Source organism: Mustela erminea, chromosome 13 (assembly GCF_009829155.1).
Source record: "Mustela erminea isolate mMusErm1 chromosome 13, mMusErm1.Pri, whole genome shotgun sequence".
Lineage (NCBI taxonomy): Eukaryota > Metazoa > Chordata > Mammalia > Carnivora > Mustelidae > Mustela > Mustela erminea.
In genome coordinates, this window is record NC_045626.1 from 79116727 (window position 1) to 79131852 (window position 15126).

A 15126-nucleotide genomic window follows, 5' to 3' on the forward strand; every position below is an offset into this window, starting at 1 on the left:
AGGGTGGAATATTTATTTGATCACTGACTTCAGTTACAATAGACAGTATTCAGTGATAATAAAAAGCAGACTGATTTCAGCCAGTTTTATTATTACTGTAAAGTTTTCTCCAGACAGCTCATTATTGCCTTCTTTCAGAATGGGCCACCCCCTCAAGTCCTGCCCTTGGTACTCATCATTGCTAGGGAATGCTGGGACAGATCAGGGTCGAGGCTAGGGGTCAAAGGGGACTTCGGCTTTACCTGTAATTTTCTAACTTTTTCCAGCATAGTCGCTAAAAACATGGGCTCCAAAGTCAGACTTCTGAGGTTCCAGGTGGCCCCATGGGTGTGTGACCCTGGGTTAGTTACTTAATTTCTTCTGGTCATGCTTTCCTCATCTGTACCGTGGAGCTAATGCTATGTCCGAGAGTGGCTATGAGGATGATGTGAGGTAATTTGTATAAAATGTGTAGAAACACCTCCTGGCATACACTAGGAGCTCAATCATGGTAGCTGTATTTTTAGAGGGACAAAGTTTTCATGTTTTTAAAAATGTATGCCTAAATATACTCCTACCATACAATCTTGTAATCACATTCGCTGGTATTTACTCAAAGGAGTTGAAAGCTCTCTCTCTCTCTTTTTAAATTGTTATTTATTTATTTTTGAGAGAGAGAGAAAAGCACACACAAGTAGGGGGAGGGGCAGAGGAAGAAGCAGGCTCCTCGCTGAACAGGGAGCCCGATGCAGGACCCAGGACCCTGAGATCATGACCTGAACCAAAGGCAGATACTTAACCAACCAAGCCACCCAGGTGCCCAGGAGTTGAAATCTTTTTCCGCACAAAAACCTGCACACAGATGTTTATAGCAGCCTTATTCATAATTACCAAGATTTGGAAGCAACCAAAATACCCTTCGATGGGTAAATGGATGAATGAATTGTGGTCCGTCCACAGCGTAGAATATTATTCAGCACGGAAGAGGAAGGAACCACGAAAGACATGGAGGAAACTTACATGTCTATTACTAAGTCAAAGAAGCCGATCTGAAAGGCCACACAGCGTGTGATTCCAACTCTGGGACATTCTGGAAAAGCAAAACTACGGGAAAGATAAAAAGATCAGTGGTTACCAGGGGTTAGTGAGGAGGGAGGGATGGATAGGCAGAGCACGAGGAATATTTAGAGCAGGCAACGTGTTCTGTGTGATACCGTGACGGAGGATACACATCATTATACATTTACCCAAACCCACAGAATGTGCAGCGCCAAGAGGGAGCCCAGGTGTAAGATACAGGCTCTGATAAGAACGGTAAGGACGTGTCCGTGTCGGTTCATGGAGTATAACAGGTGTCCTGGTGCAGGATGTTGACTATGCGGGAGACAGGGGGTGGGGAGCAGGAGGATGTAGGAACTCAGTGTACTTTCTGTTCAATTTTGCTGTGAATCTAAAACCAACCTGAAAATTAAAATTTATTTAAAAAAAAAGCCAATGTCTAGGAAAAAAAAGCTAGAATGTCAACATGTTAATCAAGGTTAATGGAGGGTAGTAGGAATACGTAGGGTGGCTCTTTTATTATTTGTGCTTTTTAAAAAGTATGTCACCACCACCACCCCTTCCGTCTTGAGGTTGGAAGGCAGGGAACTTGTCTCTGGGGCCTCCGCTGCTGAATCAGAGCCCGGGTCTGATGCTTCAAGAGCTATTCAGGACCGCTGCTGTGGCCTGGTGCATGGAATGCTCTGGCATGACCCAGGAGGCACCTTCTCTCTCTGAGTAGATTTCCTTTGTCTGGAGTGGACATGAGGAGAAGCCAAGTTGCTGAGGAGGTGGGAGGGGCCTGGGCCGGGTTGGCAACGAAAGTGGGAGCAGCTTCAAGGTTCGGAAGTTTTCTTAGGACGGAGAGATAGGGCACGGGACTGGACAGGAGCTCGCCTAGAGCACGAGCCCTCGTGCTTGTCCATCCACCTGTCCACTCACCTTTCTATCCTTCTGCCCGTCTGCCTGTCTGCCCATCTGTCCATCTGTCCATTCATCCATCCATCCATACAGCCAACCGCCCAACTCTCCACCCCTCCTACCTGCCTTCCGACCTGCCTGTCTGCCCACCAGTCCGTCCTCTCATGCCTCCCTTTCATTCATTCATTCATTTATTCCACAGATATTAGTTGAGCATATGCTATGTGCCAGGAACTGGGCTAGGCCTGGGACATTGCTGTGAACACGGCAGACACGGTACCTATCTTCCTGCGGCTGACAGTCTCGTGGGGGCGCAGCAATTACAAGTAAACAGACACTCACGTTGGACGGAGACTCAAGGGAAGACGAGGAGGCTGCTGTCTGTCTGTCCGACTGACCATCCACCTGCGAGCACTCCTACCTCTCCCGACATTTCTCCGTCTGTCCCCGTCAGCCTGGAGTCGTCCCCAGGAGCCCAGGGGCTCCTTCCCAGAACCTGCCTTCGCTCTTGCCCTGACTCACCCAATTGAGAATTTCTGGTGCACCTGCTAAAAATACAGATTTCTAGAACTCTCCCGGAGACAGCCGCACGAGTACCGTGAGTGTTCAGCAAGCTCCCCGCCCCGACAAGCTGGGGTGTGCTGCGCAGGTGTGGGGAAGCGAAGCTCTCTTTTCCCTCCTACCCTCAGCTGCGGCCCTGAGCCTCAGGTCCAGCTCCAGGATCATGGGGACAGCTGGGCCCGGGTGACAGGGCCCCAGGGGACACACCTGGGCTGGTTCTCACGACCTGGAGCCCTGGGAGGGAGGGCTTCCTAGGGCCAGGGGTCAGATCTGCTCAGTGCCAGGTTTCCAGGAGCAAGAAGAGGCCAGGCCTCCAGGAAAGCAAGGAGAGAGGTGCCCACAGGATCCGCCCGCCCAGCTCCTAAGCAGAAGGAGGAGCCTTGAAGGGTCCCAGCAGGTAGGAGGCCTGGGCAGGGAGCCGCGCAGCCCTTCTGCTGCTAGGGAGGGGCCTTCTGCCAAGACTTCGTACCCACCACCCACTTGACAGTCCTGGGCAGGGTCTGAATTTGGCTAAGGAAAGTGCCTAGCGTGGGTATGGGAGGGGTCAGGGTAGTGTTGGCTGGGCAGAGAAGGTGTTCCTAGAGGGAGCACAGTGGGAGCCAAGAGCAGGACATCTCAGCATTCGAGAGAGATCCAGACCACCCTCACTTCCCGAGGTTCCCCAAATACAGGAAAATGACATTTCTAAACAGGGCGTTGAAACCTTTCCGGTATTTTATTTTTTATTTATTTTTTAAGATTTTATTTATTTGACGGACAGAGATCACAAGTAGGCAGAGAGAGGGGAGGAAGCAGGTTCCCTGTCTAGCAAGCAGAGAGCCCCATGCAGGGCTTGATCCCAGGACCCTGGGATCATGACCTGAGCCCAAGGCAGAGGCTTTAACCCACTGTGCCACCCAGGCACCCCCCTTTCTGGTATTTTAAACACTTGCAAGGAACTAATGGGACTACGTTTAACACCCAGCCTCAACAGAGCAATGGAAGTAGGCTGGTCACAGGAAAACAACACGATGTATTTTAAATATGAATTCATAACAAACCCCAGGTGGCATAGCCCGGGGCTGGGAAGAAGTTAAAAGCTGTCTGTTGAGGGGCGCCTGAGTGGCTCAGTGGGTTAAGCCGCTGCCTTCGGCTCAGGTCATGATCTCAGGGTCCTGGGATCGAGTCCCGCATCCGGCTCTCTGCTCAGCGGGGAGCCTGCTTCCTCCTCCTCTCTTTCTTCCTGCTTCTCTGCCTACTTGTGATCTGTCAAATAAATAAATACGATCTTTAAAAAAAAAAAAAAAAGCTGTCTGTTGAGTGTCTCCGCTTGGGACCTTATCGTGGCATCTCCAAGGCTGTATGAGCGCCCACCATTTGACCCAGAGATAAGGTCAGTGTCTGTCAGTGTCTGGGTTTGAGGCCCCGTGCCCTGCAGAGCAAGGCCTGAGGGCACGTCATTAGGGAGACCCGGGGGACTTCTGGGAGAGGTAGTTAGTTGTATTGTAGGGTCCTGGGACCCAAGAAAGAGTTCTTGAGACCATGTAGGGGGCAACTTAGGAAGTTAATTTGAGTTGCAAGGGGACAGGCACGGTGGGCAGAAAGGACTGCCCTTTTGCTGTGTGAGGCTGATGGTTACAGGCTTGGTGCTCCGGGGCAGGGGCTGTGCAGGGAGTACTAGATCGTACGTGTCTTCTTCAGATTTCTACTTGGAAACTACTTTCCCAAGACTTCCCTGGTGCTTATCATTCAGTTTGGTATGAACTTCTGGTATGATATACAAGCAATTCAGGAGGACCTTAAAGAATGTGGCTACCCCACAGGTATTTGATCCTTATCCGAGCTCGGCAGGCTGCAGGTTAGTCTTTCCGTCTAAAGGTGAACATTTTTCTGCTTCCATCCCTCATCTGTGAGCTGCAGTGGTGCACCATGGGAGCGGGAAGGAAGCATCTCAGCCAGCCTGGGAAAGCCAGGGGGCCTTCCTGGAAGAGGAGGGTGTCTAACCCGGGACCTGGAAGATGAACAAGTGTGAGCCATGTGAGGAAGGGTACAGAGGGGGCTCCCAGAGGAGGGCATGGCAAGGAACTGGCCAGAGGAGGCTGGCCAAAGTCCGTGGTAGGACTGTTGAGGATGGAGAAGTGCATTAGCAGACACAGAGACTGATGTCCTCCCGGATGTACTCGGGAATTCAGTCTTTAATGCTCTAAGTCAGGTCAGCTAGACTTTCTTTCTTTCTTTTTTTTTTTTTTTAACTGTATTTATTTATTTGACAGAGAAATCACAAGTAGGCAGAGAGGCAGGTGGAGAGAAGGGGAAGCAGGCTCCCTGCTGAGCAGAGAGCCCAATGCGGGGCTCGATCCCAGGACCCCGGGATCATGACCCGAGCTGAAGGCAGAGGCTTAACTCACTAAGCTACCCAGGCACTCCCAGACTTTCTTTAATTAAAGATATTGCTGTTGTGGTTTTTGCATATATCTCTGGCTAACACAGAATGTAACTCCCATTATTTTAATCTGCTGTTTCCTTGACTTATACTCCTCCATATACTTAACTCTAGGAGGGTAGGAATGATATATTTCTTGAGCAACACAGTGCCTGTATTAGAGGTGTTGGAGCTGGCCTGACTCTGCCTTGCTAAGTCTAGAGAAATCAGCAATGCGTTGCCTCTCGTAGAATCAGGAGAGGCTGAGCGCGAGGGGAAGAGGTGTGGGAGGGCGTCCCCCGCACACAGCACAGCAAAGGCACAGGGGCACAAAATGGCAACAGTGTATTTGAGGCAAGCTGGAAAGTTCATCGTGTGTACGGTTTTGGTGAAAGGGGGTGATAGGAATAAGGAGTGAACAGAAGAAAACCAGAAGAGAAAAAGAGACTTAAAAAAAAAAAAAAGTTTAGGATCCCGTAAAGTAAGGCATAGTGTGATGGTCTCACCATTCCCACAGTCCTCCTGCTACCCTCCCCCCAATAAGCCAGTTGTCACACAGGAACGGCTCTCAGGTGACCACATTCTGTTTAGTCTGCAGTGTTCTATCTTGTTGGGTTAGCTTTTGGGGTGGGTGGGTCTCCAGATTTAAAATTCAGGAGATTTTACATTAAAAGAATGTAAAATTCTTTTAATGTGAAACTCTAGCTTTCCAGCTTCTTGGGAAAGAGGAGCTAGTCGGGGCACACTGCAACGTCCCCACTCTCACCAGAGCTGAGGGGCAGCCACGGGTGCCCCAGTAGATGGGGGAGGGTCTCTTCAGTTCATTCGGGGCCCCCCACCCCATCTCCAGCCCGCTTCCTCATTGACATGCACCCAGCCTGGCCCCAGGAGGCATTGGGGGCTGGGGTCCTTGCCTTGGGTCCCTCCATGTCAAGGTCCCAACATACCCCGGGAGCTGCCCTATCTCCTCCCACCCCACATACTCAGTCAGCAACCCCTGGGGGCAACAGGGCATCTAGGGTGGTGCGTGGAGGGTCCTAAGCTCTCAGCCCCCCTACAAGCCCCCACAGCTAGAGAGGCTGCTCTGGGCATCTCTCCAGCTGAGTCAGGTGCACGGCAGCACGAATTGGGCCAGACAGAGGGAAACCAGGGAAGGAAGGTGGGGAATTGAAAAGAGGAAGCCGGGACCACACCTCCTTCCGCCTCATCCGAGGCGATTCGCCCCGATCCACTTACTCGCCTCAGCCCCTCCTTACCCTTTCCATAATCTAGTACTCACAGCTCAGAATTTGGTGCCAGGAAAAAGCTGAGTTTACCTCTTCCTCTTAAGCAGGAGCAATAATGACACCGACTCATGGGTTACTGTGGGGAGGGGATGGGGTCATACCCATAAACGGTGGGCACAGTACCTGGCACTTTGTTCCAGAAAAGGCAAATGCTTCTCTGCATTATGTCTTCAGTCTAGTTCTTTCTCGGAGTGTCTGTGGCAGATGCGGTCGGTGTGCTGCGCGTACCCCACAAGGATGTCTTCCCCGTGTTTGTGCACACCAGCTCTCCGTGTGCCTTCGCTCCCAACAGCCAGAACCCACGCTGTGTGGGAGAGAACCGGAGGGTCTGGAAATTTAACATCCTCCTGGGGGTGATCCCTACCCAGTGATCGAGGGGCGCAGTCCCCTTACGCCCTAACGGGGGCAACTCTGGGATCTCGTCTACACTGTCTGCAGCACTTCCCTATGACCGAGCCTCTGGGGACTTTACTGATAGCACAGCCTCCCGTGTTCACCTTCCCTCCTCCTACTTCCCTCTCTCCCCTACCATTCTTCATGGAGATGTGTCCCAATCAACCACAGCCAAGCAAATCCTCATTTCAGGGTCTGCTTCTGGGGAACCCAACCAAAGGCAGCATCTCTCTTCACGTCGGCCTCCCAAAAGCTCCTCCCTCCCAACCTGGTTCCGTCCCTTCCTTGCTCTCCACGCCTCCTCCCTGCTCTGCCTTTGCCTCACTCAGGCACCTCCACCGCCGACTTGGAAGCAGATGGCATCATCTGGGCGAGAGAGCTCCCTTCGCACTGATTTATGATCCTTGACTGGGCAGCGCTATTTTTAGCCACCTCTCTCCACCTTCTGCTGTCCTCTGTGATGGAGGAATTTCTGCCCTGGTTTGTGGGCATCCGAGGGTGGCGATGTCCGTGGTTTTCAGCTGGGGACAATTTTGTCATTCCCCCCTCACCGTCCCCCTGGAGACTTTTCGCAATGCCTGGAGATGTTTTTGGCCATCACAGCTGGGGCGAGGATCCTTGCATCCAGTGGGTAGACTAGAGATGCTGGCAAACATCCTATAAGGCACAGGGCAGCCGTCCCCCATTCATAAAGAATGCTCTGGTCCCAAATGTCCATGGTGCTGAGGTTGAGAGCCCCTGGGCCATGGGTTTCTCTACTTCTTTTATTTTGTCATAGTCTGAGGATGTTACGGTCTCCTCCTGCAAACGCAGAAAAGAGAAGTCAAGATGCTAGGTGGGGCTGTTTAAAGCCCACAGTGAGAAGAGGCCCAGAAATGCTAACACGTAACCCACGTCGGCATTCACTCTGTGCTCGGCCTGTAGTGGGCAGTGTACGTTATTAGATTATTACTTTATCACTTTGCAGGTTAAAAAAAGATGGAATTCAGAGAGGTAGTGGTGTTGATTAGCACAGTTGAGACTGGCCGGTCCTTGCTCTTAAACACTGTACTCGATGAGTCAGCTAACAAAGAGATTTTAGAACGCTTCCTCGAAACAGGATTCAACTACATTTATTTATTGTGTACGAGGCATCTGTGGTCCCAGCTTGAAGGCAGGCTGGGTGCATACCCGAGAGATCTGTCCATGAGACAGCAATTACTGAGGCTCTGTCCCCATGAGGGGGTGAGGTCTTCTCCCTACGGATGCTCCAAGCTGGACAGATGTTGGGTCAGTGATGGCCCTTCGAAGCAGTCTCTACTCACGATGTATCAGTCAGCTTTTGCCGTGTAACGATCCATCCCACTATGTAAGTGCTTACCGTTCTAAGTCCCTATTTCAGTTCATAATGCTGCAAGTTGGCAGTGTAAGCTGGGTCAGGTGAGTGGCCCTTCTGGTTTCCGGTGGGTTCACTGATGCCCTGTGGTCACTGACAACAGGGCATCAGTGAACCAGAGCAACCAGGGGCTGGCTGATCTGGAAAGCCTTAGCTAGGCTGGCTGGTGTCTGCTCCAGCTGCTCTCTGCCCCCAGCAGGTGAGTCCGCCCTTGTAATTGTGCTGGTGTGGGACAGCAGCTGCAGAGGACTCTTGAAAGCCTATGTGAGGCACTGGGAAATGTCACTTCTGCTGCATCCTGTTGGTCAAAGCCGGGGAACACAACTGGCCCTGATTCAAGGGGTGAGGAAATAAATTGGTTAGCAGGAAGAGTCACACAGGGTTGCTGTCATTTTTGTAATCTGCCACCGTGCCATTTTCCTTCCTGGCCCGGGTCAGGTGGTGACGTGGCGTCTTTGTGGCCAGTGGCACCAGCACTTAACCTGGCTCTAAGAAGTTGTCAGGTACTTAGCTAGGTAGCTTCGGCAAGTCACTTAGCTTCTCTGGACCTCAGCTTTTTGTTTGTTTGTTTGTTTGTTCCGTTTCTATTATAGGTAAAATATACCCGTCCTGCCTGCCTCATCGGGTGTCATAGAGCTCACATAAGACAGTGGAGAAAGAAAGGCCTATCATTTCATTTTCTGTCCTTGAAACAGAAGGAAGCCTGGCTGCTCACGCTGGGCACGTGCCTCTCTCCCCCTGAGCTGAGGCTCCCGTAATTCATCAGTAGCCAAAGCTTGACAAGCCCCCAGTGGTTCTCCATCAATCCTCCTGTCTGTTTTCCCAGGGAAAACCCAAGTGGTTTTGCCAGAACAATCTCGGGACCTTTTTTCTCAAGTTTGAATATTAAGCATCGGCCAAGTGCCCCTTTTCTGGCTCTGTTATTTGATCTAAAAGCAAACTTTTGAGATTCCTTGCCCTGAACTCGTCTCATTGACGCACTGGCAAAGGCTCTCATTTAGTGAACACACCCAGGCCCTCTGAGACATCTTATAAGCCATAGGTTCTGGGAGAGCACAAAAGAGCTGGGTCCTCCCGGACAGGACCAGGTCTGCAGAAGAGTGTCAGGCTGGCTGAAAGCACGGTGAGCCTCTTGCAAGGGACCCCAGAGATCAGCCAGCAAGTCTTCCAGAAGCCTGGGAAAACTCAGGCCGCCAGCACTGAAAGAAGAATATGATTATCCCTCCTAGGAAAATGGGTCTTTGGGTTATTTGGAGCAGAGGAGAGCGAATGAATACTGTCATTTCGTTATTATAACTGATTGCTACTAGTTATTGCATGCTGATTTTGTGACAGTGTCCCCTGGTCGAGGGTGGGGATTATTCTTGTCTCTTTCATTGTTGCATCCTTATAATTGGCACTGGGGTCCAGAGTAGGGGGCCCAGGGAGGTGTGGGATGGTCCCATTTAATGCTGCAACAACTTATCCAAGTGAGCGTCCTGGTTACCATCCCCATTTTGCAGATGATAAAGTTGAGGCCCGGGGCAGGGAGAGGATTTGTCCAAGTCACGCAGCTGGGAGGTGGTAGAACGAAGATTCAGACCAGCTCCGTCCGGCCCTGAGGTTCACACTCTAGTGGCTACACCATGTCCCTTCAACTCAGCTGGCTCCATAATAGTCCAGGACATTGAACAGGGTGTGGGAGGGATACACACCAGAACATGCGAAGCAGACAGATGATCCAGAGGGCTCTTCCTGGGGAGGGGGAGGCAAACCACTGTTCTCTCCAGCCTCCTCCAGATCAAATGCACCTTGTGCCATCTTTCTGCGCAAGCGTTGTGTAGCAACAGGGACTATTTGGACTTTCTGGACTGATTTCACATTGATTACATACTCCTTGTACCACGCACTTCTCAGTGCTTGCCAGAAGCCGTAGCCACAGGAGCAAAGCATGGCATGTCCATCGGCTTTGCAAACAGTCTCTGCATAGCCACAGCCCTCTGGAAGGAACATAATTAGAAAAGCAAGGGACCATGTGGACGCTTAAGGAGCCACTTTTTTTTTTCATCCCTTACAACAAAAAGAATCCCGCTTCCTCCTCTGTATGAGAAAAGTAAGGTTTAAAAAAAAAAACATGACCGAGCGTGGCTGTGTATTCCTATGTGTTCCCCAGGACCCTGGTCATTGATTATATTCTTACAGCGCCTATGTTTATTCTCCCACCTAAAGGGATTCTATTAAAATAGGAGTCAAATGACATCACTCTCCATCACGCCTTCCAGTGACTTCCCAGAAGACTCAGAGTAAGGTCCGGGGTCCTCATCCTGATCCATAAGCCCCCATTATCTCTAGGGTCTTTTTCTAACATCCTCCCTTCTCACTGACTCAGCTCAAACCACACTGCTGTTTCTCCAACACAATGAGTATGTCTATGCCTCAGGGCCTTTGCACTGGCTGTTCCCTCTAACTAGAAACCTATTCCCCCAAGTATCCACGTGTCTCATTTCTTCACCTACATCAGGTCTCTGATGAAATGATTCCTCATCAAAGAGACCTTTAGTAACCACCCAGCATTCCCTGTCCCCACCATGTTCCTAACCCTGTCCTAATTCTTTCAGAGTACCACTACCCTGACACAGTAGAACATCAGATGTCAGCTTTGTGAGTGCAGGTACCTGGTGTGTCCACTCTGTGTCCCTGGGACCTAGCACAGTGCCTGGCACTTAGTAGGTGCTCAAAAAATATTTGTTGAATGAGTGAACAAATGATGAATGACCCTGTTAGATTGGAATAAATGATCCTACTTTACAGACAAGGAATCTAAGGCTCAGAGGTGAAGAGACTCATGTGACGTTTCCTACCCTATAAGAAGAAGATACCAGATAATGAAGAAGACATAGTTTTATGGACTCCATAATTTCCATCCCCCATTGTTCTCTTGTTTCCTCTCTCTGGTCCATAACTTGATGATCCTCCTTATACATTTGCCTTTTGCCTTATACCTTTGCCTTTGTCCTATGTCTGTTTATTTCCTTAAGATTTTATTTCTTCCCCTATTTCCCCCATTTCTGTGGAGCTTAGATTCAAATTATTATTATTGTTATTATTATTATTATAAAATAGTTTTGTGGACTAGATCTCCCTTTAGATAATTGTTTTATATTTGTATTGTTGATAACCATGGACCAAAAAAATAGATTTTATCTTTTAAATTTCCTGGTTTTTATCACTCAGTATCAGCGCTTAAAAACCACAATCCCATCCATTTTGGGGTTATTTATTTTGACTTATTACTGGTCAGCTGGAACTTATATTTGAGTACTTTTTTTTTTCTTTAAGAACACAAAAGTGGCAAACTTTTGTGTCTGTGCATGTGTGAGAGTGTATTTCTGGTGCCTTTGCACATAAAGGCAATTTAAAGGGCACAGAATTCTTGGACCATGATTCATCACCCAGGGCTATGTGTGTGTGCACACATGCACGCACGTATGTGAAAGTACCACATTCAGTTATCATAAACATATGGCAAACCACAGAAATCTTTAGTGCGCAATTCAATAAAATGTTGACAAATAATTTAACCTTGTAACCATCAACTGATCAAGATACAAAATGTCTCCACCACCATAGACTATTCCCCTTGTGGTCTTTGTATTTGTTCTTCAACCCACCACATGATGAGTTCTGATAGAACCATAGCCTCATTTTTTCTGTTCTTGAACTTTCATGTAAATGGAATCATACGGTACGGACCCGTATGTCTGCCTCAGTTCACTCAACACAATGTCTGAGATTCATTCACGTTGTTATGTGTGTCACTGGTTTACTCCTTTTATTTTTTCCATCTGAGTAGTCATTGAATTAATGTGTCTGTTTGCTTTTCTGCTCTCCTGTAGATGGAAACTTGGGTGGTTTCCAATTTGGGACTTGTCCTTTCATGCTGGTCTTTTTGTGGACATTCTGTATGCACTTGAGAGCGGAACTGCTGGATTTGTAGGGACACTCAATGTTCGCCTTTTTAAGAACCTATCAAACAATTTTCCAATGTGGTTAGACCATTTTATACTTGTTCCACATCCTGTACAACTCTTGAAATTGCCAGGATATTTAAAAATTACTGTTTGTTGTTTTTGCTTTGTTCCAACCATTCTTCTGGGTGGGGAGGAGTCTCATTGTGGTTTTAATTTGTGTTTCTCTGATGACCGATATTGACAACCTTTTCATGGACTTATTGCTTGTCCTTTATTCTCTGATTTAGTTCTTGGCAATACTTCATCTTCTTTTCCTGTTTCCATTGTAGCTTTTAATTCAGCAATCATGTTTGCCTCTCCCTAGTCCTCCCTAGTCTCAGAAATGCCTCTTTACTGAATGCTTCCTACAGGTTCTTAGATGTGGCACACCTTGGAGTTGTCTCAAGAGCACAAATGAGAAATCTGACAGTTTCCCCTGATTCCTTTAGATCCATTACATAAGGATACGCTGTCCCATTCTTTTGGGTGCACGGCTTCTCCTGTTTACTCATTCTCACTACAGGTGCTTTTCTGGTGATACAGTGTAGGGAACTGAATGGGGTTTTTCTAAGATTACACATCCTGTTGATACTTTGGGGTCCAGGAAAAGCAAGAAGGGGAAAATTGGAGTTGTTACAGTGGAACATTTCTGGTTTGGATTCCAGCCACCTGGAGGCCCAGGGTGGAGACTTGTACCATGGGCAACTTTATCAGGAAGCTCAGCTTTGCCTGGCTTTACTCAGCGGCAGCTGTCGATGGAAGTGTGCATTTGGGATTCCCCATAACGTGGCAGCCCATAATATACCCTTCCCATAGGCACCAGCTGAACTTAATTGAGCTGCTTGTAACTCCCCATTCCTGATAGTGGTATGCTCTGAGGTCTCTTACTGACTTGACAGTGACTTATTCATCCTCATAGGACTTCCCATGGATCTGTTCAGACCTCCCCACAATCTAATCCCATCCATATTCTATTTTGCATAATTTATCTAAAGTCTTGGGTGATGTGAACACCAAGCTTCCCTAGTTTACAACACCAGTAGTCTTTCTCTTGGTTTTTATATTCCATTGCTAATTTCAACAGATATCCTGAAGAGGAACACAGACCCTGCTGCCAAAGCTATCATCCAGCCCAGAAGCCCTTTGCTGTCCCCCGAAGCCACAGGAAGCTGGCATCTAATTAAATAGAGATCAGACCTCACCTGATAACCCACTTGTTGTATTTTATTAAACAATCCAGGAACCCTCTTATTAAATCTAAATTGCTCATATAACTAAGTGTGCTGTAGATGTTTAATCATGGCCTAGGGCCCATTTTTCTGCTGGAACTGAGTCACTTTCAGGTTTGGAGAAACAGAAGAAGGTTTATACTAAAGCCCCTGAAGCTTTGGAAGGGCTTTCATTTTTAAATGAGGAGTAGGGATGCCTGGGTGGCTCAGTGGGTTAAGTGGCCAGCTCTGAATTTCTGTTCAGGTCATGATCTCAAGGTCCTGGGATCAAGCCCTGCATCGGGCTCCGTGCTCAGGGGGAGTCTGCTTGAGATTCTCTCTCTCTCTCTCTCTCCCTCTACCCCTCCCCTCAGTGGTGCACCTGCACGCCCGCGCACACCTGCTCTCTCTCTCTCTCAAATCCATCAATCAAGCCTATTTTTAAATAAGGGGCAGTCTGGGGCTGGCCCCTACCTCAGAAATAGCTGCTTCCTTTCCCTGACCCCTTGACGTGAATTCCAAGTTTACCCCAACTAAGCCAACAGCCCAGGCTTCGGCAAGACCAGAAATCCCGAGGTCCAGCCGACATTTTTCTCCTTCCAGGCACTGAGAGGGGCTCCCAACTGCTCCGCTGAGTACTTGCATTTCATTGGAAGAAACTCAGAACGGAGTGGAGGTCACACCACCGTATGCAACACAGCCAGGATGAGAATCCATATCTTATCTCTGTTACTTCTCAGAGTAGACTGATGAGGGAGGCATCACTATTTCCACTTTAAGGTGAGGCAACTGACACCCCAGGGAATAAAATTCCCCTGGTTCAGGTGCAGTGAAACTGAGACTCGGGCCAGCCAGGGGTCTAGGGACCTGCTGGTAGCTCAGAACAGAGGTGTGACCTGATGGGACAGTGTGGGGACATGACAGCTGAAGTGGGGGAGGGGGGGAGTGGCCAAGGAGGGAGAAAAGGTGACAGAGAGGAAGCCATGAACAGAGAAACATGTATAGGAGGACACAGAACGAGGAGGGGCCAGGACAAGGCAGCTGTGAAAATCACAAGAGGAGGGTCTCTCGTGTGACTGGGGGTCTCAAAGCCAAAGCTTCCTCTGGGAGGGGCTCAGCATAAGGTGGGCCAATCTGAGACCTGATCCAGACCTGATCCCGGGCCAGCCTGGGAATGTGCATTTCTAATACATTTCCCCCTTGACAGCCAGGGCAGCTGCTCCACGGACCACAGCAGAGCCTAGCTGCGTCATAGAGGGGTGGCTTTGGGAAGAGGAGGGAACCTTAGCGTGGCTGGGATGGAAGGTGCTCAACCCCTTCTTTCTCCCCTAGCCCAGCCCTTACGGCAGTCTTCCCCAGACCCTCTATTTATTTCTTGCCCTCTCTTTTGAATGGCAGTATAACACATGTCCAGTAAGGTGTACTAATTTTCAAGGCACAGGATTGGTGGGTTTTTACATAGATATACACCTGTATACCCACCACCTGGATCAAGATACAGAACATTTCTTTTTCTTTTTTTAAATTTATTTATTTGAGAGAGATACAGAGACAGAAACAGAGCGCAAGCAGGGGGAGGTGCAGAGGGAGAGGGAGACGCAGACTCCGTACTGAGCTGGGAACCTGACAGGGGCCTCGATCCCAGGACCCAGAGAAAATGACCTGAACTGAAGGCAGACGCTTAACCCACTGAGCCACCCAGGCGCCCCAAGATACAGAACATTTCTAGCACACTTTACAGTCTCCCTCATGAGCTCTCATAATCAACAACCTACCCCTAGAGGTAACTGCTGTTCTGGAAGGAATAGGGTCCTTCCTCTTGAACTTGCTAAAATGGAAACACACAGAATGTTCTTTTTGTGCCATAGGCCCCTTCTTGATAGTTGGACAGTGTCTTTTTAAATTTCTCACTCACTCCAAAAACTCCCTCCATCGACAGCTCCCTGTGCCTCTTCCTCTCTATAAAGTGCATAAC

At 48.9% G+C, this 15126-nt stretch overlaps 1 protein-coding gene and 1 long non-coding RNA gene across 2 annotated transcripts in view; one reads left to right on the top strand and one right to left on the bottom strand.

Annotated features, from left to right (window-relative positions):
- Window positions 1-15126, top strand: part of NOS1 (nitric oxide synthase 1) — a 170974-nt gene that overhangs the window by 19474 nt on the left and 136374 nt on the right. The gene's annotated exons all lie outside the window — the stretch shown is intronic.
- Window positions 1538-2842, bottom strand: LOC116571328. The gene is made up of 2 exons (XR_004277841.1): window positions 2461-2842; window positions 1538-1770 (listed from the first exon to the last, which is right to left on the bottom strand). It is a non-coding gene; the product is annotated as an uncharacterized LOC116571328 (long non-coding RNA).